Below are 22,428 nucleotides of genomic sequence, written 5' to 3'. Positions count from 1 at the left end.
GTGTTCAGCCATCTCAGGAAAGCAGGGCTCCATCACGCGTAACCATTAATTGGGAAGACAAAATGCCACCACTCCAAACATCCCCCCTTCCTTCTTCTTCCACAGCTTTATATGCTGAGCATGTTGTCGTATGGTGTGGGATATCCCTTTGGTCAGTTGGGGTCAGCTGTCCCAGCCGTGTCCCCTCCCAACTCCTTGTGCACCCCCAGCCTGCTCACTTGGTGGGGTGGGGTGAGAAGCAGAAAAGGCCTTGACTCTGTGTCAGCACTGCTCAGCAATAACCAAAACATCCCTGTGTTGTCAACACTGTTTCCAGCACAAATCCAAAACACAGCCCCATACCAGCTGCTGTGAAGAAAATTAACTCTACCCCAGCCAAAACCAGCACACCTCTGTACCAAAATTTCATTAATAATACATAAAATAAGCCTGTAGCTAATCAATAATTCAGAGGTCACGAAGAAGCCTAATGTACTGAGGTGTTCACCTCTGCCCCTGGTGGTTATGAATTCTATCCTCACATAGTTACAATAAATGGAAACTAAGCTGGATATAGAAATTTAATTTTTCCCAGAGGCATCATTTCTCTTCTGTGCTCTTCCTTCCTTTAATGAGCTATTTACTTTCTATTTGAGAGTGGGGAAGGTCAACTAACTCTGAGTAAAGACGCTCTAATGATTTATAATCATGGATTTTATTTCCCAAATTCCCTCAGTAGCAATAGATGAAGTATGTCTACACAAAGAATATGCTGCCCTCACAGATATTACTAAATTTTTCCCTGATTTGAAAGGTGAAGTTAATACCTACAAAACAGATCAGTGCAGACTTGGTAACAAAGGTGAAAAAATGGGAGCGAGAGTCAAGTCTGAACAGCCTTCCTATAGCACAGTATGTCTTACACCTGCAAAGTCTGAATACAGAAATGAAACACTTGTATTTGAGTTAGAAGAAGTGAGTGTCTATGTTGAAGTCTTTTTTCCTTGAATAATGAGCATAAATTGACAAACAGGTGTCCAGTATAATATAGGATGCAAGATGACTCACTGTGGATGGGGAGGTCACTGAGGTATCTAAGATTTCTTAAAAATTTAAGTCTGGGGATATGTCTCTATATGCTATTATAACACCATGTTTTAAAAGAACAAGCCTGAAGGTTGTGAGTGTTGTAAGTAGAGTGGACTGATGGCCACGTATCGATAACGGATGGTAAGCGAAGAAGGATGCTCCGCTGGTGATGCAGAATACATTTGTATTCCATGTTTGAACACAGACTTTACTATAAGATTTGATGACTGTGTCTAGACAGTATGCAATGAGGAAACAAATGATGTCATTTAGTACGTGGTCTATAAGGTATTGCTTAGGGTTGTTTCTTTCTTTTGTGTTAATAAAACAACCCATATTTGGGTTTCTGTTACACCATCATAAATATATAGAAACTCCTGCAGATTTTCTAGACCTTTGTGATATTTATATCAGTATTGTAATATGACCTAAGTTAATCTGATTTATAAAAAACAACAACAACACTTCCTGAAAACACAAGTTTAGTAATATTTAGAAGGGACATCATGGGAGAGAGAGAATTATACACAGAGTTATCTGTGCAGGCAGCTGAATGTTATAAATAGAAATAGTTTTGAGTGGTGCTGGAAGAGACAAGTGTGTTTTTCCAAAAGCACATGGTAAGAAGGAATTTGGCTGCCTATTAGTCTCAATCCTAAAACGTGCTGGTTTGCTTGTAAAATAATAAATTGAGATGGTATCTTTAGGAATTATGTATTTATATATGTAAAATTATTAGTAATTATTTAGATCTTTATCGTATTTGTGCTCCTGCCTTTGGTGGGGGGCATGGTGAAGTCACTCAGATCCAAACACATCAATCTCTTGAGCCAGAGCAATTATGCCAAACCTCTCTGGCTGTATATATTTTGTAAAGAGAATTAGCCTCAGGTTTCTGTTTTAATGCTTGGATTGACTATTTAAGGTCACTATTTCTAAAATACATATGTTCTTTTCTGTATCAAAATGAAATAGATAGCGCTTCAAAATAGCATCCTAAATTACATCACGTATTATAAATCTTTTAAGTAAGCCATACCTTCCTTATTTTGCTGCTGTACTTCTGTTTTGCGCTGTAATGCAGTGTGCTTTATGAAAATTCACATTATAGTCAGCTACTAATATTAATTATTTCAGAATGTTGCTAACAAGAAAGATAGTAAAATACATTTAGTGAATTTCATTTGAAGGAACAGAATGATGTATGTTGAAGATGAGCTATATCAGTCTTACCTGAGTCCTAAAGTGCGAGCTAATTTCTGCAGTGCCTTTTTCTTGCATATTTTGAAACAAAGGATTTTCTCAGGCTTCCTTTTAGAAAGGAAATTCTCTCTTACTTACGTTTACCAGCAAGGTTTTCTTCTGGTTTAAATACTCCTTTCCTTAATTTCTTTGTTTTCTCCCATTCTTTTCCTTGCAGGATAAAGAATAACAGGTCAATTAATTGTCAGTCATTATGGATACAAAGTTTGCTGGCAGTTATCATACTGTGCATGGCACTGTGACTGTGAATAAGAGGTAAAAACTGATTTCTGCTTTCCCTACCTAGGCATCTAGAAAGGACTAAATACCGGAATTCCACAAAGTCGCTAAAATAACTTGAGTCAGTCCATAGTGCAAGCTTTTTCTCATCTCATCTTGGTATATCTTTGCCTTTTATATTCCAAATATTTTGATTTTGACACTCCACATCTCTTCCCATTCAGAAGTTTTCAATTCTGCAAGAAAAGGTGATAAAATATTCAAGGAAAACACTCTTGTAGGGGTGTTCATTTACTCAGTCTTTCCTTCACCCCAACAACATTCTGCTGAACCTGAACAAGGAAGCTAATGAATTATTGAAGTGAACCACAATCAAAATCTTATGTTGCTATGTCATAGATTTATGCTCCAGATTCCTGCTGTCTGATTCTATTTTGCCAAAGGATGAGACATAAAAGGTCTGCACGGTTTCTCTTCCAGGATCCTCACTAAGGCAAGCTGCGTTAGTGCAGCTTTAAAGAGGCAAAAATTAATGAATAGAGAATCTTGCCCTGTAGGCCTTGCCAAGCCAAAACGGCTTTTTTTATTCAATGGCATTTTGACAGACTAAAGATTGGATTACGGCCAGTCTTTTGGAAAGGCAATTTCTAACGTACATCAATTCAGAGTATAATTATATTCATCTGTGGGTTTTCTAAAATGACTGTCTTGAAAAATGCACGGACTCTGGAAGTTGTCTCTGAGAAAACAAAGAACTACGGAAAGAGAAGCCTAGTTTTGCTACGACGCTTGAGCTGGCTGCTCCTTGGGGTTCTGCGGAATGCCTAGTATGAGGTGCTGATTGCTGCTGCTCACTTCTATTGACAAAACTTAATGTTATTTTAGAAATAAAACAGTAGTAAAAATAGCAAATGTATTCTGGGTAGCACCGATATATTTTCTTTCTGTCAAAGACAGACAAAAGATTCAGTCATTCAGGATTGAGGAACTCTGTGTCTGTGTATATTTATGTGCCCTTTTTATTTTTGTTTATAAAAACCCAAGGAGAACATAAATCTTCAGAATTCAAGGATGGTCCAAACTAAGTTGAATGAAGTTTATTCCAAATGTTGACATCTTATTCTTCCTGAGAGTGACTTGGCCTTGTTCTCTGACTAGTTTAACTAAATGATGTAACAAATGTGGATTTTTTAAATATCTTTTTCCTTAATTTCTGGAAGAACAGAGTTTTGTACACACTTTTCACGCAGGATATACTACTGACTTTTTCACTTACCTCAGGAAGGAAATAGTGAGGGCCGTCCAAAGAAGTACAAATAGGTGTGCCATTTATAGACATTTTGTCATCAAAATTCACAAATTTTAATACAATGCATTTTCTCCATGTTCTACCTTTTCTCTTCATAGTATCTGTTACAGTGGACTTATTTGTGACAAGTATTACTTTTATTTTTAGAAAACCTTGTTTCCTAATGTTATAATTTTGATCTTCATAGGCTTTACTTCTGATCTTCTTTGCTTTGCTGGGAAAAGCAAAGCACGAAAGATTTGGGAACTCTGGGGGGAACTGTTATGCTTTTCTGTCTGTCCTTCATAACTTATAGGAATTTTGATCTTCATAGGCTTTACTTCTGATCTTCTTTGCTTTGCTGGGAAAAGCAAAGCACGAAAGATTTGGGAACTCTGGGGGGAACTGTTATGCTTTTCTGTCTGTCCTTCATAGGACTTATAGGAATTCCCATACAGACTCAGGTCTACCTTGTTTGGTATCCTATTTCTGGCAGCGATCAGTATCTGTTGTTTCAGAGGAAAGGAGAACAGGAAAGCATCCTGTTGGCCATATTTCCAGTACCTCCTCAGGGATATCCTACCACTTGATCTGACTAAGCAGCACTGAAGTCCTGCAGGAGGTATGGCACTCAGCTTGAGAAAAATCAATCTTCAAATTCATAAATGCAGAGTTTAGTCACTGGAGACAGAAGTTCCCAAACCACTGCTTTTAGCTAGTTCAAAACTGGGATAAAGTGTGCTTAAATGAGTGTGGGGGAAAAAAGAAAAGACCCTCTAGAACAGATCATCTCACGGTTTTCACTGAAAACCCTCATAACTAACATTAGGAATTTGACTCATAATCTTGTATTCACATTTTGGCACCAATGGTGATTCCTTTTTTTCTGCGTAGCTCATATTTTTTAGAGTTTCACAAGGTCCGTTACTCTCATTCTTCTTCATGACCAGAACATATCCTCCTCTCCCTTTTGATTTACTCAATATAGAGCGCTTGAAACAGTCTTCCTCTCTGCTCAAATTCCTAACTTTTTCCCTGACCTTTGCACAAAGGTAACTTTTCTCACCTGTCCATCAACATTCTTGATTTGATTTCATCTCACTTGTGACTTTGCACTTCACATTGCATGTCTATTTTTTATTTTTAGCATCTGTTTTCTCACTCATTCCTTTACACCTCTCACTTTTGGAGTGACAACTTTTTCCAAGTATATCACACACTTTAAACATCTATCTTCAGTTCCTTTCTTAAAACCAATTGTTGAACCTTCAGGTACTTTCAGTACCTTAACTTTTCTCACCCCACTCTTTCAATACTCTGGCTTATCTCATTAATAAGACGCTTTGTGACTTTCTCTGCTGGTGCCAATGGCATGATCCTACTGACGTTAATTATTTCCACTTCTTTCATGCTTTCCTTTTCTATCTTAATCATCTTTAAAAAAAAAACTTATTCTCTCCTTTTTTTTAAAAGTCTACAAAATTTTATTTTTAATATATACTTTCTTTGAAGAAGAGAACTAAAATAAGGAGAGTTTGAAGTTGATATTTCTAGGCATTTTTTGTGAGTGCAGTTGACAAAACTACACAAGGTCTGATATGATGTACACCTTCTATGTAAATTTGAATATCTCCAGTAATAAGGAATTTTCTCTGTTATTATTTAGGCAATTTTTTGAAAAATGAGATGTGAAGAGATTGAGGAGCCTCGATTAAAAAAAAAAAAGAATCAAACACTAAAGCTCCTTCTCATTTTGCACAGCTATGGGTCCACTTAACATTTCTGGAAAAATAGGTCCTGACTGATGTGCCCAAGACCATGAAGGAGCTGGTGAGCCATAAACTCTATAGAGCTGCTTTGGGTTTTTAAAAAAATAAATAAATAGTGAATGTATTTTTCAATTTTTCCCAGTTATATTATTAATTTGGCATGCCTTATAAAGCTTACTGGATGTACTTCAGCAAGAATAAAATATAACACTTTCTACTTCTAGACAGGAAAGATATTTTTAAGGTATTGGTAATCTCTTTTCATAAAATGGCAAAAATATACATGGAATCAGGATATGCTCTGTTAAATCCAAAGAGAAGGCCAGTATTGGAGTTTGAGTGCCATTTTGATTTCCAAGTGGTAAGCGTGTTATCCTTTATCTTTCCAATTTTAAAAGTAGGCACAATAAGGGCAAGGTTTGCTGCTGCTGTAAAGCTGAGAACAGCCATTCATTCACAGAATTACACCTGTTTGCTTCAGCTGGGGCATTTACCTCAAACTTGTAACGCAGACATACATAATTTTTAATCCTGTAAAATATCACCACAGGGAAGTTCAACTGTGAGCATAAAAGTTGTCTTGTCTGAATCATATAGCGAAACTCTTGTGAGAAGTCTCTTGGAGGAAGTGAGGATGCGTACAAAGAGGATTCCACTGTTCCTCCTTCATCAGAGAAAGCTTTTGGTGCAATAAAGTGGTCATTTACTCATATTGCTATACTTCAAGCATTAATCTTCCTGTTAAAAAAAAAAAATCATAAAGCAACTTTAGCTATTGCAAAGGAACAGTTTAAGTGAGTTTCAAAGAAAGATTTTTACTTGATGGGTATTTTTATAGAAATGCAAATTGATTTGCTTGGAGTAATGCTTGCAGATAGCTCTGCAGAAATGAATTTGTAACTAACGGCTTAGAGTGAAAAAATGTTTTAGCTGTTTCTCCTGAAAAGATGAGGGAGAGAACCAAGGAATCTCTTGGATGTGCCAAGCTCGTGGCAATGTGCTTTTCGAAGCATTTTATGTGGTGATTTTGAGATCTTGTTAAAACCTGGAACAACTCACAGTGCATATATACATATGTTGACTTCTTTGAGAACAGATTGGGAAGGCGACCACTTGGCGCTGTCAGCGCTCCTTTGTTCGCTGCCACGCTTGCCATGTGCAAGTGAAACAAAGGTGTGGGTGCGATCCAGGCTTTGGATTTGTAACGGCAAGTGAGACATAATCATACGCCCGAATGTTCCCTCTTGCCTTTTGAGAAGATATTTAAAAATAAGGGATATAAAAACCAGATGAATGTTACAAATATGAAGCTACCACACATTCCAAGTTGGCTTGTTAGCTTTGTTCAAACCATCCTCCAAAAATAGTTCTGATGATAATGCCACAAGTTTAATGATTCCATGGGACTATTTTTCTCTGCCGCTGTGCAGGGCAGCAGGGCAAAAGTTTTCTCATGTTCATCTTTTTTTCTAAAGTAGGAGAAAAAGCCCTAAATATGCTGTTCGAACACATGAAAGAACACACCATCTTGTTAGTTAATTAGCAAACGTTATGCAGGCTTGTTCTGCAACACCAGCTTTTATTAGTAAAGCACTGGGATTTTTTCATAACATATTAGAGCAGCTACTTTCTGTCAGACTACCTGAGTAGACCCCTGACCAGAAGTTTCCTTTCATAAAATTTCTTTACTGAAAGAGTGGTTAAACATTGGAACAGGCTGCCCAGGGAAGTGGTGGAGTCCCCATCCCTGGAGGTATTTAAAAGATGTGTAGATGAGGCACTTGGGGACATGGTTTAGTGGGCATGGTGGTGTTGGGTCGATGGCTGGACTCGATGATCTTTGAGGTCTTTTCCAACCTTAATGATTCTATGATTACAGGTACAATTAATATTAGGAAATGTGATCCCAATAATGTTTAAAAACTTGAAATAACTGTCATTAACCTGTTAACAAGGCTGCAAAGTTTTTAAGGACTTTCCATCCAATAGTATATTTTCCATACAAAGCAACTACCAACAAGCCAACTCCTTTCCTCTATTCTCTAACAAAGCTCCCAGTGTCCAAATCAGCTCCAAATGTGCTTTCGTTCCTCACACTGAAGATGATGATTAGATGTGAACAAAAGCTACTGTACAGAGCTCTCTTAAGAAATCCAAATAGGTTTTGGAAGAAATGTTTATAACAAATCAAGGGTTTGAGTGTTTAGAGTCAAGCTAATAATTTTGTTCCCAAAAGTGGAATCCTACTATTGTCTCATATTTTCCTCTTGCCGTTACAGTATGAATTACGTTTTGACATATTTTATAACTTTAAAAAAAATTCTCCAAAGGACCAAGACTCCAAGCAGGAGTACAAATAACTCATATTGATATTTGCATGTCATGGGAGAAGACTTTCCTCCTGAAATTGCTGCTGTGTGAGTAGTCATCTTGGGCAGCACTTTGCTAACACCACAGCGTAGTACCCAGTGCTGCCTAAAGCTCTTGCACTTCTCTTTGGCACTGTGTCGCGTATCTAAATTTTCCTATGAAAGTGATACTGAGCGGCCTGACTGCACAAAGTTCTTTGTTTTCCCCCTCTGCACTGGCACACGCCAGCACTGGCTCTGAGGCTGCTTGTTTAAGAAACCCTGGGCCTCAGTCTGCATTCCTCAGTGTCAGCCTCGGGTAGCTGCAGCACAACATGGGGGTACAATGTAAGCTGAAACTGCAGTCCTGTTGACTCGAATGTCAGTTAATGCTTAAAACATTCTCCAGTAGATAGTAGGTGCACAGCATCGGTATACTACAAATACGCTACACCTTGAATTTAAAGTTCCTTTGTTGATTATTCCTTCCTGAAACTTTAATTCCGACAAAAAATGACAGTCAAACCTTACGCAGAGTCACACAATAAGTAATTATCAGAACTTAGTCTTTAAATGTGGATAGTTGGACAAGATGTCAAAAAGGTTAAATTATTGAGAAATTCTGAAGGTGAATTTTAACTTGGCCATGCTCTTTTAGCATATGCTTAGGCTAAAATCTGATAATAGTGTTTCAATATGTGCAGATAAAATTAAGCATCGCAAGGTGTAGTGGGAAGAATTGTAAGCTTAGTCATCTCAAGAAGTTTGACCACTTCTTTCACGAAGGCTTTGTTGTATGGAAACAAATAGTGAAAATTACGTCCTTTAATCACAGAATATGGATATTTCTGGATTAAAGCTTTTTTTTTTTTTACAAAAGTATAAAAAATCCCTCTGTTAGAAAATCAGTAGTTAATGGGTTTTCAGGGAAGAGAACTGGTTAACAATTACCATTAATAAGGACTTTCACCAGCAGTGTGTTAATTGAATTTTTGTGGTTCTTGACACTTTTTCATTATAAATGCCTTTGCAATTCTAGCCTAGGAAAAGGATGAGGATTTGCAAAATACCTTTTAAGACAATGGCATTTTTTAATTACTTTACCAGCCTTTTGCAGATTGAACATACAACTGTAGTTTTTACTTAGATAAGAAACCTTGATATAAATCACTTCTGTGATGTACATGTTGCATTTCAGAACTTATCTTAAATTTTATCAGATTCAGTGACACTTTTGCAGCGAGTAATGTGGGCTTTGGATTTTTTGTCTTTGCATCTGTGTTAATGAGGAGTGTTTCCTAGTATCACGGTATCAAGATCCTGAATGTACAGGAACTATGTGGTAATGCTGCAGTATATGTTAGCAAATCTTTGGACAAAAAACTAGAAATTCAGTAGTACAGCAAAACAAAGGTGTCTCTGCTCCACAGAATTCCCTCAGATGGCCTTTACCACAGAAACTGGATGCTGCATACAAAGAACAGAGTTAGTGACTAAGATGTGACACGATATTTCTTCATCTTTACTGCTTCTGGACTGTTTAATACATTATTTAGCTTATAAGTTAGTACTTATAAGGAAAATCATCAGACTTAACTGTTGATGTACGAGTATCATCTAATTAAACACTAAAAGGTAATTGTTAAATCATATTCATCATATTCATTTGTGAAAGCTATTTTTCATAGTATCTGGTTTGACGTGTAGCATAGTTATTTACATGATTTATGTTAAAAACTACTACATTAGAAGGTTACGCCCTTCTATAACTAACTTTGCTTTTGAAGAACGCTGGAGAACCAGGTGTAATATGTAAAAGCTGACAACTTGGACTGGAGTTGGCTTAGCTAAAAAATAGGCAAAAGTTGGAGGATTTGTTACTTCTGCAACCATACCCTGAAATGACTAGGGCTCTGTGTGAGCACAGCTTTCCTTTTACACAGTGCACTGAACCAAGGCTGCTGTGATAGTACTGTTATTCCTATATTCTCACATTTCTTAGAAACCATTAGTAGATGTGACCACAGCTTCTTTCATGACGATTAAATTTGACACAGCATTCAAATAGGAGAGCTTCCACGGAAACTGGGAGGCTTTGTGCCAACTTAGGCTAGGAAACAACTGGACCTTAAATTTTGACTTCCTTGTTTACTCTTCAACCTTTCCCATTTGGCCTCTTTCATGCTGTTTCTGGGCTACTGATAAGCTCTACATTTGTTACTGTTTTCACATATATAACAGGAAGAGCATGATTGTGGAGGCATTGCATTCGGTTTGCAATCCTCTGTCAACATCTGAAATGCTGAAATTCCTTTTATTTTATGTTGATGTCTTCAAGGTTTGCTTTGTGTACCTGTAGGCACTGACGTATCACAAGTTGGTTTCTCAGTGTGTCCTTTGGCATTATTTTACTTCCTAAAACCAGACAGGCAGAGTAATTGGTAGTGTTTGGGATGGTGTACAAAACCAGTATTGTTTGCACAATTTCTAGTAATCCAATTATCAGAATTGACTGGTATTGAGACTAGGGTTTCCAGTATTTTCTTAACATGGAAAGAGTGGTCTTACAGTTGCACTATACATGAAGTTATAGACATGGTCTCTGTATTTTTTAAAAATAAGACTTAGATCAAAAGTTAACTTTTTTCCTTTTTTTTTTTTCCTTTCTTTTCTTTTTTCTTATCAAACTGTGGCAAATTTACTCAGGCAGAATGCAGAATTTTCCCCTGGCTGAATTTGGTAGCTCAATGTGGACTTTTTAGGACAAAAGCCAGAGAGTGGTGAGAAAGGTCTATTGATGATGAAGCAGCACATCGTCAACACTGAAAACATGAATCCACACTCTCCGTAAAGAAATGAGCCTGTGATGTGATTGTCACTGACAGATAGACTCTGGAATCAATCATTAAAAATAAATCCGTATTGTGTCTCTTAGCTAATGAAATATATTGTCATAAATTCCTTTTTTTTTTTAGATGCTGGAATCCCTCTTTGATTTACTTTACCAGAAATGACTGTGCTAATATGGTGGTTCTGAGACATTCAGCCTCTGTTCTTAACATGCAATCTTTCTGCAGAACATAAAAATGATCAACATAGGCACAGCTTCAAGGCTAATTTCTTTTCACCTTGTGTGTTCCTCTATCACTAAGCTTTCTGACTCCCTTTCTACTTAATTGACATGATGGAAGATCTGTACCTTGAAATATGACAATACAGATCAATAAGTACTGGGTAAAATGTGCTTTGCCTGGTTTTATTTCTGTTTGCAGTATCATTGATTCATTTCTTTGTATGAAAAGAGTGTTGTTACAAGAAACAAAAGCTCGGCCTTTGCTTCCTTGAAATCTTGGAACAGTGAGTTTCATACTCAGCTTATCTGTGGTACAAACACAGCATTTTCCAGAAGGCCAAGTTTGGACTAGCTAGCTATGCAACATCCAAGCCAAGCAGAGTCTAAGAGGGAGAAATGAAACTGATATCCTTGCTCAGAGAGGGAATATAGGTTTTTGTATTAAGTGGTGCACGACTGGTCCCTGCTGTTCAGTGGCTTCTTTGGAGTCCTTTGGTTTCCTTCCTTTTATTGAAGGATAAAGGGCTACTTCTAGGTTGGGGGGGGGGATGGTGGTGGTGTGTGTGTCTTTTTTTTTTTTCTTTTTTTTCCCCCTGCCTTAAACTTAGCTCAGAGGAAACCTAAGCTGCCTCCACCAGATGGATGCAGTAACTTAAAGTTTTTTTAATGTTTTCTCCTATTAATATTATTCTCACCCTCAATGTTCATATTCCAACTCCTGCGTTGCGATTCTCACCCTCCTTAGAGAGAATTTGAAATAGAGAAATGATGTGATTGATAATTCAACACACCCTCTTTAACATGAAGAATGAAAAGAAACACATCCTTCCACGGGTAAATTTATTTTCTAGCAAAAATTCTTTTCAGATCAATTCTAAATTTCTGCTGCAGTTGCATATAATCTTTGTATAGCATTGTCAATAAGAGACAAGTTCTCTAAATGTATACAAATATGGTTTATTTATTACTTTGCTTTGAACTTATTTAATCTGCATGACCCTCAAGTATCATCCATGAGGCTGATTTTAATTTTCAGCCTAAATTATAATGGCTTGAAATGTATAGCTGATTCAAAATGTAACTGACCTGCTGTTTTAGGAGGTAAGGCAACAAGGTAGACCCACCTCTTCCGATGTGTCTTTGCTCTGTCTTATGTTGCTTTTCTGTGTTCTTCCTCCACAATCAGTGGTGGTGTTCTGAAGCCAGAGAAAAATTATAAGGCTGCTTTACAGCTTTCAGGAATGGAGTTTTTATAGGATCATACCAAGAATGTGTTTGGTCATGACTTGAGAGCGTGTAGGTGCTCATGGAGGTAAGGCACCTCCTGGAATAGTGGTAAAGGACGAACCTAGGAGTATGCCGGTGGCATGGTACCATTGAAATTCATGGTTAGTAATCGCTGACCCACGTTAATTTCTGAATGATGCAAAGGATTTGCTTGGGAGTACCGTGTCGGCCATTCAGCATGCCAGAGACTGTTCTAATAACTTACTGTGTTCCACATTGTTAACAACATCATAGCAAAGACCATCACGTGCTTGTGCCCACAATTGTTTAATTTGCTGTTAGAGACGTGACCTCAGAACCTCGGCATGTTGAAGCTACAGAGAAAGTATGCTCATTCAACCAAAATGCCATTAACAAGTACTCTTTCTCGTTGAGTTCCTAATCTAGAAAGGATAGAGAAAGCAACTACAGCAACTGCGTTTTGCTAATGGGACTTTGCATGTTTTGTCTCATGTGCTAAACACCTATTTTGTACCACCTAATAGTTGGGGGGGAGGAGAGGTTTTTTTACAGTAATAACTACTTTCCGTAAGATACACGTACTTACTGTTTACCTACAGCATTTATGACAAAGCAAGAAGACCTTGGAGAAACAGATCTTGAAACTGTACTTTTCATGCCAGGTCTGTTCTCCCAGAAATCGCCAGATGGGATTTCTTCCTGGAGGATTAACTGCTTCTTCCTCTTCCCTGTCCTCTTTTCTTAAGCCAAGTGCTTAAACAGTCTGGGAAGTTTGACTGCTAAACCCCATTTCTTACTGAGTAATGTTATGTTTGTCTTAGACTAAAGTCTTGCCTAGAGATGGTTCCATAGCATCTGGGTAAGGTTAGCCTTTTCATTTCCAGAATTTTGAATCTAATGTTTGTGTTAATACATTCCTGCTTCACAATGGGTCAGATACCAGAGGGACCGAGTTAGAACTCTTGTTCAAATCATCTTTTTCAGATTAACGTGGATTTGCTTCTTTTCTCACTACCGTCCCAGTCTTTGTTTAAAGTGATCTGGCAGTTCCCATTCCATAAACTGAAGGACTTGCTTGTTTAACCTGAAGGTAGAATCTGTTGAAGGGGAAAAATGTAAACACACTAGTTCAATGGGAATGGAATATTTAGATGTTTGGATTATTCCATTTGTGCTTATTTTTAGGGACCTGAATAACGTGAGTTAATCTCACTCTTGTGATTAAAGATGTAGCCGCACTACTAAGTGTTTCAGGGAAAAGCACAGGGCAGGTATATACTGTGTTACCTGCTCTGGTAGCTGCTTATCTGCACGTTCTTCCTCTGCACTACCCACTGCACTACAGCTGAATATTAATCATCTTCCCTGTTATCTGAATGTGGACACGAGGTAACTGCTCTGCACTACGCTGTTTCTTCCCTGTTATCTGAATGTGGACACGAGCAGTTACCACTGCTCTGCATTACACTGTTTTCTCACTGTTTCTCATGTTGATTTTTTTTCTTAACACCAGAAAGTTTCAAAAAACCTGTCCCTGCTTTCTGTCTGCCTCTCTTGATTTGAGCAGTAAATTGGAATAGCTTCTCTTTAAAAACTTGAAGATTAATGTTTTGGAGAAAGATTTATTTTTATCATTTAAATGCTCTGCAGAAGGATCTTTCTTGTTTCTTTTGTTTGGTTTGTGTGGAGGGGTTTTTGTTTGATTTTGAAACTCTGTAATTATTTGATAGTATAAATACTAGCCTAAGTAGTCTCAGGTATCTGCTGCATAGAAATTACTTGTTTTTACAGTTGTAACCTTGGCTTATTTCCTTCTTTAAAACTCAACTTCTGGCTTGATTTAAAATCATTACACACTACTTTTATGCAAGTTTGAGTCTTCTGGTCAAATTAATTATAAAGATGAAAGCACAAATGTCTATGAGGTTGCTTACATCTGCTTGAAGTGGGTCCCCAGTTGGTAAATCCCCAAATCCCTCCCCCTCCAAAAAATTGTCTAAATAGATTTCATACACTTTAACCTTTTCTGAATCACTCCTTTTTAAAGATAGATACATTTCGATGGCTGTAATTAATCAACAAATTAAAATGGCCATTATAAGTTAATATGTTCATTATATTGGGGTAATTTTTTCATTAGTTCTGCCCATCTTCACCCAACTTTGGTGTTGGTATATGTTGGTATATTTTGATCACACACCACGAGGAAGCTTGGACAAAATTTATGCACTTATTTTATCAAACAGACTAGATACATTTCGATGGCTGTAATTAATCAACAAATTAAAATGGCCATTATAAGTTAATATGTTCATTATATTGGGGTAATTTTTTCATTAGTTCTGCCCATCTTCACCCAACTTTGGTGTTGGTATATGTTGGTATATTTTGATCACACACCACGAGGAAGCTTGGACAAAATTTATGCACTTATTTTATCAAACAGACTAGATATATAAACTAATACTTTTTCATAGCTTCATAACAGTATTCAATATATTTTGTTTGATTGGATTGATATAAATTAATCCTGACAAAACAATAAGCTGTAGTGTACTCTGGCCTTACAAAGCAAATCAGAAGAGTAAATCTTATAAGAAAATTTTCTTAGCATTTGGATACAGGAGGAAATATCTGAAATTATGTTGAAAAATTCAGTACAGATGGGAATTGTTATTATGGAAATTTTAACTGCTTGGATATAAAATAGGGAATAAATACAGCTAATTATGTGAGGATTGACTAATTGTAAACATTATATCGAATAGATTTTTTTTGCCACCGCTGAGAGACACAACAAAACGACTACTAGGGTAAGGAAAAAGCACTATCTAGAAGAATAGGCAATAAAAAGTAGCCTGTGGAGGAAGCAGATTATTTCTGTCGCAATAATATGAAACACACATAAGATATGAAGGTATAGGAACAAGAATTTTTTTATTAATTCTTCACTTTGAGAAAAGGTATTCAAAATGTGTATATATTTGAGGAAGACTTCCAAATAGAATCAAATTCCAAATACTACAAAATGCAAACAAATTATCTGTTAGAAATATGCAAAATTTTGGAATAAGTATTGATAAAAAGAAAACTGGGGGCTTAGACATAGATGAAGAATTAAATGCAAAGTATGGTTTTAGAAATTGTATCAGGCAAAACTCTTAACTTCTACTGTTTAAAACAAATTTCCTGGATCTAAGTAAAACATAATGTGAACCAACCTGGGAAATTAGTACTTAAATGAGACAGGCAATCCCATTTGGTAGAAGAATTGCAAATGCTAAGATACGGTGAGAAAGAACAAATGTCGCCAAAATGGTACGTACTGTTGTAGGTACACATTATGGCATACTTCCCATTGAACTTAAGCAACATGCAGGAAAGTTATGGAGAAGCCTCACATTTAGGATTGCCAATGTTTGGAAAACAAGAAAAAAGGGACTGTTTACATTTTCTTTATTTTTTTAAAGTGCTCCAAAAAAATCCAAAGTACTTCTTAACGTGAAAATGTGTAATTGAGTTTTTTGTCTAAGAAGCAAAATTACAGATTTTCTATACATTTTTAAATAATAAAAGAGGGAGATGGGAAGCCTGTTAGCAAATGGAAAGGCTTTTATTGAATCCATGTAGTACGGCTACTTCAAGGAGCAAAAACCTTCAGTTCTTCTCTCTTACATACTTGTATTCCCAACTGAAATGAATGAGTCTGAACAAATACAACCACTTTGACAGCACTTCATTTTATTATTTTTTTATCATACAATTAGTCCTGTTCCCAGGCTAACATGTTTATTTGAAGCATGTATGTCTGTTCTTGACTGCACTATTGCCTCCGGATATATACGACTGTAGGCTGTGAGTGGCTAGTGACAGTCCCTGTATTAAGGAAAATACATTTTATAATGTGTTTTGTCTAGTTCACTATCAGTAGATGTTGATCATTGGTCTCTGGAGGCCCTTATTGTGGCCCATAAAAACATTACTGGCAAAGACAAATAAAGCGGTGCCAAGAATTAAGATGCTGGAGGGACACTGGTCCAAGAAGTACAGGTCCAAATTTGAATATATTTGATCATATATATTTGATCATATAATTAATGTAAATTTTTCATCGACTTCAATTTGGCCTGCAGTTTTTTAAGCCACAGAGATGTCTTTCTCACAGAGAATTTTTCTGGCTCCCTATTGACACCAGAGAGTAATACTTTGCACTGCAGGATCTCCATCAGCCTTGACTCTATTGTATTAATCGATTTAATTTATAGTATTAGATATTAAGTATTGACTAAAACTTGATTTTAGTCAACTTTTAACAGTTTTGTGTCTAACAGTATTAAATGGTGGCTTCCAGCATTTTGATATGTGCAAATGAGAACTGAAGAGGGGAGCAGTCTTTCTTCTGGTGATAAACCCATACTAGTTTTGAAGACTTGAATATTCTTCCTATGGCAACTTGGAATAAAATGTGCATGCCATTTATCTGGAAAAAAGAAAAAACCATAACAACAAAAAAAAAACACAAAAAAACCCCCAGCTCTTTCTCAGATGAGATTTTTTGGTTATCTTTTGTTTTGGAGGTGAAACGGAACAAAACTACAATGATGATAGTTTTTGGCAGAAAAGGTTGCCCTATTGCATCCAAAGAGCAGCAACAAAGCTGGCGAAGGGTCTAGAGCACAAGTCTTATGAGGAGCAGCTGAGGGAACTGGGGTTGTTTAGCCTGGAGAAAAGGAGGCTCAGGGGAGATGTTGTTGCTCTCTACAACTACCTGACAGGAGGTTGTAGCGAGGTGGGGGTCGGTCTCTTCTCCCTAGTAACAAGCGATAGGACGAGAGGAAACGGCCTCAAGTTGCGCCAGGGGAGGTTTAGATTGGATGTAAGGAAAAATTTCTTCACCGAAAGGGTTGTCAAGCACTGGAACAGGCTGCCCAGGGAAGTGGTTGAGTGACCATCCCTGGAGGTATTTAAAAGACGTGTAGGTGTGGTGCTTAGGGACGTGGTTTAGTGGTGGACTTGGCAGTGCTAGGTTAATGGTTGGACTTGATGATCTTAAAGGTCTTTTCCAACCTAAACGATTCTATGATTCTATGATTTATTAAGATGTTCCATGTTGATAGCTTTTGTTTTCCAATAAGACTTTTGAGAGAAGGTCAGAATATGGTTATATATATATAGTCTAATTTAAATGGACCTTTCTTCACAGCGCAATAGGATTTTTTTTTTCTTTCTTATGGCAAAAAAAGATGTAGTTCTAGACTTACCCATTGTGGTGTTTTTTTGTAAGTGATTGGCTTTCTTTTGTGTAGCCCACCTTTGTCAGTGTGCTACAGTTCTGGTATTCCTTGACTAAACAGCCATTTAAGCCAGCATTAAACTAAACTGCGGTTGATTAGCATGTCGCACTTTTGCACAAGATGGAATCTCATCTGTAGTGCTCTGCTTGGCTCAAGTTTGTCTGGGATCAAGTAGTTCAGTTTCTAAAAACGACAAGAGAGTGCTTTATCAAGTCATTTCTGTATTGCGGTAATTGGTTTCCAGGTTCACGTAAATTGATTTTAAAATGTTATCTTTTATTTTTTGTGTTATCTTTTATCTTTCAAATCCTATCTTAGTGACAAGTGTGGTATTTAGAATGCCTATGCATCAAGATGACTCAGTTTTATCGTTCAGAACAAGTTTCAACTTTAAAACCTGGCCTTTGTTATATTTTTTTAAAGTATTTTCATATGATTTTCTGCAGTGTACGGTTCTGTAACATTTAATATTCCATTTGTGATATGGAAGTAAATTTCATTAATTGTTTCGGTAGCAGCAACCTTCCTCAACAAAAGGGATTTCAAAGCTATAATTTTATGAATATCTTTGCAAGAAAATTATATTTGATACAAGTAAGTCTCATGAAGGATATTTTCAAAATTTTAAAAGCTGTTTGAAAACTTTTTGTGGTGCAGGACTGATTTTCTTGATTGAAAGCTAGATTTTCTTTGAAAATATTTTGGGTGTCAGAAAAGCATTTTTCACTATTTTTAATAGCACAAACTTAAGTTTTGTATTCCAGTGAGGCACAAGGCAGTTAATGAGTATTCTTTTGAACCTATGCCTTTAAATTCTGTATTTTCTGCGCATAGTATGAATTATCATGATTTATTTCCAGTTGCCTTTTTTTTTTTTTTAATAATAGTGTTCTTTTTTTGAAAGAGAAGTTCATGACTAAGGGACTTAGGGTTGAAGACTGTTACTTTAATTGACTACCTTGAGACTGCTCATGTGGCTTTCTCTCTTGGGTTGCTCCGGAAACGTGAAAGTGGCCTAAGAGAGGATGGGAAGAGTTCACAAGGCTGGTTGGATGTCACCTCAGCTACTGCAGGATTGACCTGAAGTTTCTCTACTGCCCCTGCTCTTAGTCCTTACCCCAGGAGAAGCCTTCTGGGGTAAGGACTTTGGCTATTTTCAGGCCCCCTGGAGTCAATGTGGCAGTAGCCTGAAGGAACAAACGGTGGAACTGGTTAAAAAACCGTCCTCCTCAAGTTCTTCCTGACCCAGATGCCAGTATGAAACAACTAAGAGTTTCTTGCTAGGGTGTAACTGAACTTGGCTTGATAGATGTCATATTTCAAAAGCCCGAGCCTGTCAACGGTTGATAAAATGCTGTCTCTGCCTTTAAAATAAACAGAAACTCTTCTGTGTTTAGTTCTTGAAGGGAAGAATTGAATACAATTAACAGTTTATGCATTATGTAAACCACATGTTAACCTTTTAAACCTAAGGTTTGCAGACTTTAAACAGTTTAGAAAATTTCTCAGTAAAATTATCTGCTTTCTCTCACAGTATGTAGAATGCAGAGAGATAATTTTCTGAGGGGAACTGTTCTTCTTTTCTTGCACGCTTGAAGCTTGAGCTCACCGAACCGAGCTCTTCTGCGCCTGCAAACACGCAGGACCTCCGCCTGCTTGTCGAAGCCATTGTCCCAGCACTGCTCAGCGCTCCGGCAGCACCATGTCCCAGGGACAGAGTCCTCTGCTGGGCTGGAGCTTCCCTTCTGCATGCTCTTGGTAGCATTAGAAGGCCTGGGGTGAAAGTATGGTCTGCTACAAATAATGCCCAAGTCAATTCAAACCCTTCAATGGATTTTGGATGAGACCCAAGGTACATATATAATGCAGCCAGAAATGATTGATGATGGGATGGAAAACATTAAAGAAATCCCCTGCCATCTGGTATTGTTGATAGTTTGCTGGCATGATGTCTTGCAGATTCCTGTACATGCTGCCTTTGAGAATAGGTGTAAATATCGGTCTTTGCCATTATTATTAAAAGATGTTGGGAGGAAGGGTGTAACAATGATCTGGCTGAGATCAGTTATGTGCAGAGAAAAAGAAAGCAAGCTCTACTTCGAAGTAACCTGTAGCTATTATCTATGACCTATTATAGCTTCGACAGTTAACTGTTGACAATACTTGGGAACGTGGTACTAGTTAGTGCTATTTTCCAAATAAGATTCCATCAACTTCAATTTATATTACTACACTTTCAGCAAGTGCCATTCTGAATTAACAAAAAAATTCTGTAATCCCTCTAGCTAATCCAAGCATAACTGTTTATAGCATGGAGCAACCCAAGGGTAAGAGATTGAGTTTTATAGGCCAGGGTGCAAGTCTTTTTTTTGATTGTGTGAGCCTTTATTATGAATTTACTAATTCATAAAAACATAAAATAAAGATCTCTGAGATTGAAAACATATTTCCAAACTCTGATTTTATGATGATCAATTACTGCTTCATGCCTAGCCTTTTGTCTCAGTGTTTATAGCAAAAGACTCATGCGTACAGAGGAATTTCAAATTCAGAATAACATGACAGTTTCCAAAGTCAGGATTACTTCATAAATTGAGTGGTTTCATTACTACTGACAGCAGGCTTAAAATGCCCATTATTGTAGTACAGACGTATGGTGTGTAACAGTTAATGTGACTAATGCCATTTGTATCAAACCTACCTGACAAATACCAAGCGCCAAGTTCAGTAGCGAACAACTTTTAATCATTTCACCATGCTACATGCTTTGAAAGTACATATAATTTATGCTGCAGATGCGTTTTCCTCAATGAAGCACTTCTCAGGAGAGGTAAAATGTGTGCTACAGATAGGCCAAACTAGAGGTTTAAATTGTATCCTTACCAAAACCACCTGATGAATGATGTGTCTGTCATGCACGAACAGTGGTTGTTGAATTCAGATTACACTGCACGTGTAGATGGCAGTGGAATACTTTTAAGAACACCAATTAACTTTTGTGAAAACAGATCTATCCAGTGTACCAAAACAGATTGAATGTGCTGTCTAGTGTCTCGAGTTCACGACAGCAAGTTTCCCAGGAAAAAAAAAATCTAGTGTATGCAAAATGAAACAATTACAACAAAGTAGGCAATGAAATGTTGGAGGTCTGTTTATTTTGTGTTTATTTTGCATTCATTTTCAACTTGGCATTTTTCATTATTCAGTAGGAATGGAACTCTACATTGATATTCATATGCATGTGTTCACGTACCTGTTTACAGCTGGTTATGGTGTCAGTTATGAATTGGGGGGAAAAAAAAAAATCAGTCCTCTTCATGGCTCTATACGACAGCTGTAACTTTAACCCAGTCACTGGCCTTGTCAAGCTGGGTGGAACATAGTTTTTCATTCTGAAAAAAAAAAAAAAAAAAAAAATTCAAAGGACACGGGGCTGCCTTATGAATGCTTAGGTCAATAACAATAGTGTGATTTTTTTTTTTTTTTAGTTGCAGAAATGTGTAGTTAATATTTTCGTGACAGTCATAGTCTATTTTCACTTTCCAAAATCAGTTGTGCACAATTTTTCTACCGAATCGAGTAACTCATTCTATATGGTATTTCTTTTAGTAATTGATGAACTATAGCTTTTTATAAATAGTATCTGTGTGCTTCAGTTGTATGTGCAGTAGTATTTGCAGTGATTTGTGCTCTTTGAAACATTTTGTGAAGCCTTTGGGTTAATCTGTGTTCACTTATGTCTGTCACCAACTGTACTATGTAAGATGACTGGAATGCAACTGTACAGGAATATTTGCTTTAATTTTTAGAGTTTGCCTGGTCAAAACTTTTATTCACTCCTCTGAACTGATGTTATGGAACAGAGGTAAGGGTTCACTTAAAAAAAAAAAATAATCAAAAAACCTCAAAACCCCACATTTCTTAATACCAAGCTCTTGGTATGTTCAACTCTTTTATGACCATGGTGTTCACACAGCTGTACTATCTCCTTATTAGTATTTTTAGGTGAATTCTTGTAGTCTTGGATAGAAAGTCAAGTACTTGGACAAATCAACTCAGATGATCCAGAGATGTGTAGGGAAAATGGTACAATATGTCCTCCCGTAATCATTTGCTGGTATTTGTGATTCAACAGATTTATTGGAAATGAAACAAACTTTATGGGAACGTAAAGATGGCTATTGCAAATAGCACTGTAAAAAATCTTTAGTGATTTAAATTGTGCTTGGAAGCAACAAAGCCTCTAAACTTGGTATTTCCTCTAAGAATATAATGACCTCAGGATAATGTCACTAGAACTATTCCCATTTCTCTTCAATCCCGTATAAGGGAAACAAAGGAAAACTAAGACCAGTACTATTATGTAAGCTATCCAGACAAAAACCCATTCGAAATGCTTTTCAATACAGCAAAGCATTCCTTTCATCTACTCAGTGACAATTAGAAGTGAAAGCTGTGTCGTTTATTTGAAAACCATCTAAGCAATGTCTAAAAATGTTATAAGCAGTGATAGAAATGAGACTTCCCCCCCCCCGCCCTTGTTACCAGCTACCCTAGTGTTCTGTCTGCTTCATGTTACTCTAATTTAGCAACTCGGATATTTCAGGTACATATACTGTGAAAAGGAGTAGAAACAACACTGTAAAATCCTGCATGCTAGGATTTATTTTATTATTAATTTTTAGGTGATGTGTGAAAATACGATACCTCTTCAAGCAATTGCTTTGGAATGAAGACACTGAAAAAACAGAAAGATTTCCTCAGATAAGGAGTAATAACACTCTGCATCCTTCATTCAAGCATAAAGTGCTTGAAGCGTCTCAAAGAATATTAAATGTTAGTCAAATAGAGCCTTGCA

The 22,428-nt window shown here is 36.9% G+C and overlaps 1 protein-coding gene across 1 annotated transcript in view; it reads left to right on the top strand.

Moving 5' to 3' along the window:
• Positions 1-22,428, top strand: part of ANO3 (anoctamin 3) — a 224,812-nt gene that overhangs the window by 6,780 nt on the left and 195,604 nt on the right. The gene's annotated exons all lie outside the window — the stretch shown is intronic.

The sequence above is a fragment of the Aptenodytes forsteri genome, unplaced genomic scaffold (genome assembly GCF_000699145.1).
Source record: "Aptenodytes forsteri isolate BGI_AS27 unplaced genomic scaffold, ASM69914v1 Scaffold8, whole genome shotgun sequence".
Lineage (NCBI taxonomy): Eukaryota > Metazoa > Chordata > Aves > Sphenisciformes > Spheniscidae > Aptenodytes > Aptenodytes forsteri.
Note: the sequence above shows the minus strand (reverse complement) of the source record. Positions and strands in the feature narration are given on the sequence as shown.